The following is a 3,687-nucleotide window of genomic DNA, read 5'->3' on the forward strand; positions in this document are numbered from 1 at the left end:
CAGCTCCAGTTACCTTTCACTCTACGTTCTCTATATTATGTCCCAAGAGACTTCCTAAAAGTGAGATAAGAGGGACTTTGCATAACAAAGCACCACTTAAAGGGCTGAAATGGGCACAAGCTTTTCTTTGGCCTTCAGGTCCCGTCTAGAGCTACAGAGATGGGTAACCAAGATGTTTCTCTTACTAGCTGCTGGACTAAGATACTCATTTAATGTTGTTAATCATGCAGGAAACAAAGGTATTTGCTCAATAATCAAAGTGGAGAGGACAAGCAGGGCCTTGCATGTTGATGGACTTTAGGTACACTTAATCAAAAGCTTGTAAGCACTTTAAAAACAAAATGGCTTGGTTCCTGCATTCATCTGGCGTAGAAGTAGAGGAAAATAAATGACCAGCTAGGTTGCAGATAGCACCCATGTAGCTAAATTTCTGGCAGGCTGTAATAAGGATCCTCCGTGATGGATTGAAGACACTGACGGTGAGTTTCTAGGTATATTTTTTTGGTTTGTCAGGAATTTTCAGAATTCACAGTATGTTTGTAATATACTGCATTGTAACTCTAGGACAAATTAAGCTGGTGTCTGGACATTTCAACCACTTCCCATAGAAGTGGACCCATTGCTTGGGTCAGAGTAATACTACCCAACCTCTGATTTAGTGTTAATGCACTGGAAAGCAGATACCTCAGTTATGATTCACCACAAGCTATTGAATATGCTGATAACACTAAGGGGCTACTCCAATTTGTATTTGCTTAAGTTTCCATAAATTGCATTTGAGTGTCTCTTACTCCTACTCTACAAAGTTGTGGTGGAGGGGAACAATGCAGATGTATGAAAAGGCTGAGATCATTCCTCCTGACTCAGTTTGTACTGCCTGTGGTTGCCAAGAAGTTACAGTAAGGCTGTTTCCTGGAAAAAGATTGTTTTTGAGGTCCCTAGATAATATGCTGCTTCATTTTTGCATTTCTTATACAGATTACAAGAAAAGTGGAAGATTGACCTGTATTTATACACATGAAGGTAACATTTGCCAAAATTCATTCAGTAAATCCATGGCAAAGAAGAGTATAACTCTGCTCTTCTGAGCCCCATTCCAGTGCTCTATCCACAATGTAATGTTGCCTTTACAGTTGGCAGTAGTAATTTCCTAAGCCTTAAATCACCAAGTTCAGCTTAATTTAGCGTCAATGCTTGATACTGAAAACGACAATGAGTTTGGCTCATTGTCCCTCTCTCCAGTGTTTTAGTTTCCTATGGAAATGAGCATATGCCACACTGATACCCATGTCCTATTTTCTCCCCAAATATTTTTTAACTTGGGTGGCATTTTATGTGCATTCAAGAGACAAAAATCTAAGGTAAGTATGTTTTATAAGAAAGTTGGCTGTGGAATAGAGAAGGGAAATACAAATTAGCACTGCCTAAGGGGGGAGTTCTAGTGTGACTTCTTGTACCTGCTGGCCAGTCACTCTATACACCCATAGTCCAGGCTACAGTAGGTCATCCACACCACTCCACGAGGGGGGGAAGCTGGCAAGTTGGTGACATAGCAGAATAGGGAAGGCATTGCAGGGAAAAGGATATATGCTGGCAGGAGGAAGCTGAAATCACAGTGTCAGGGTATATGAACACAGAGGACAAACTCATAAGAAGCCAGGCTTCGTATTTTCCACTGCTCAAAATCACAAGCTCTACTGCTGTTTTCAACAGAGTAGAAACATTGGTCCGGTGGTGGGCAATTTGCTGTTCTGATTGCATCTATTGCCTAAATATACCATCACCACTTGGAGATCCTCTCACATTCTTACTTTCTTCCTATCAAGGAGACACAGGCTGCCCTAGGCAAAAGGTTGGTTTGGGGTTTTTTTTTTCCATAGATCATCCCAAGAGGAAAATGGTCAAAAGGACATGCAGGCTGCCAAGCTTCCCAGAAATCTGGGGGCTACTGCCAGCTACAAGAGAGTTAACTTTTTTGCAGGGGCTTGAAGGCAGCTTTGCTTTGCTGAACTAGCACTGGCAGAAATCCTTTTGAAGGGGATACAAACCCCCCTTTGCCTCTGAACATCAAAGCTGTTGCCTAAGTACCACTCCAACACCTGCAGGCATCTTAATTAATCAAAATTATGAGCCCGGTTAAACAACCCAGCCATAAGCCCCAGCCATTAAGCATCATCAACTTTATTTGGTTCCCTAAGAAACATCTTGATTAAATGTATTGCAGTTAAGTAGGGGGTACTGTAGCTGTGGAAACGAGATAGAAGATGTTTACAGTAGTATCCCAATAAACTGTAGGTTGTCATCTCACCTTGTTCATGCATTCTGTCCTCCAGTTGTGGTGGCAGAGCCACCATTCCCATTTTGACTTGTTCCTGCCTTCTGTCAGAACTATGGTGTTGTGCTAAAGAACACAGCCTAGCTTGCTCTGTGTCTCACCTCTCTTCATATTCCCCTTTGTCTGCATACTGACCTTCTGAGGCAAAGATATTGTCCTCATTCTACAGCCTGAGAAAGAAAAAACCCAGAAGAGTTGCTCCATATAAACACCCAAGACAGAACAAAAACTTATTTTTCCTTTAAACCTGCAGTCTAGCTTCTGGGCTGCTTTCATTCCCATCTTCCTCCAGGTCTATTGTTGGTATCATCATATACCCCTTTTATTTGTTTTAAAAGGAAAACTAATTCATTTTTCTGCTGTTCAGTATAAGGTTTGCATCCAAAATTTCTATGTACTTCTTTCATTGTGTGAAACGCTGCTTTATTGGTATCTGCTTCCCTCTAGATAAAGTTTATCTAAAACAACTAAGCAGTATCTATGTGTACAGAAAGATCTCTCCCCTACAGCCTGCAGAGTAAGTAAGGAGACAAGACTGGTATTGCTTCTGTCTTTCTCAACTAACCTTGGGCCCCAGGGATCAGTGCATGAGACTGGGCTCCTGTGAGCAAAACAGAGCTCTGCAGCATCCCTTGCAGGCTGCGGTGCACACTGACACTCAGAGGAGTGTGAATACACAAAGGAAACTCTCAGTGAAGTAACCTCTCTCCCCAAGGCCTTCCAGATTTTCTCATATAGGTAGCAAGTGACTGCTTTTAGCAGTGTCTATTCTGGATGTTTGGCAGCACAGGCTACTGGGTATATAGCAAAACAGACTGATGGGCAAGGGCACGCACCAATGCCAACCATGCAGGCAGTGCCTCGAATATGTGCAGCAGGCTCACTGCGTGCTCACATATCCATGGCTTGTGCACCTCCTCATGCTGGAGTGGGTGCCTTTGAACCTGCTGGTGTTGGCAGACCTTTACCCTCTTCTCTGCAGCACCTGCAGCTTGGATTCATCCTTATTATCTGGGATTGCTTCAGGAGCTGCTGCCACCACAGACAGTCAGTCACTGTTGTCTGCCTATGGTCTTGGTTCCAGGGAAGGTGCCTGGAATCTGCTAGGGGTTGGGATATTTATTTCTTATAATCTTCACAAACAGGAGACAGTTTCTGTCTTTGTGTATCTCTTCACTCTCTTTGTCTTCTCCTTCACGTAGATTTTACTTTCAGATTGTGATGCAGAACAGCCAGTCCCTGTTTTTCCTTTTCCCTCCCAATTGTTTGTTCTGTGCTGGTTTCAAATGATTCTGATCTCTTCTCTCCTTTCCTAAGTGCTTTATCTCACTTCCCTTGGTCATTCTTACATT

Source organism: Haliaeetus albicilla, chromosome 23 (genome assembly GCF_947461875.1).
Source record: "Haliaeetus albicilla chromosome 23, bHalAlb1.1, whole genome shotgun sequence".
NCBI classification, from domain to species: Eukaryota; Metazoa; Chordata; class Aves; order Accipitriformes; family Accipitridae; genus Haliaeetus; species Haliaeetus albicilla.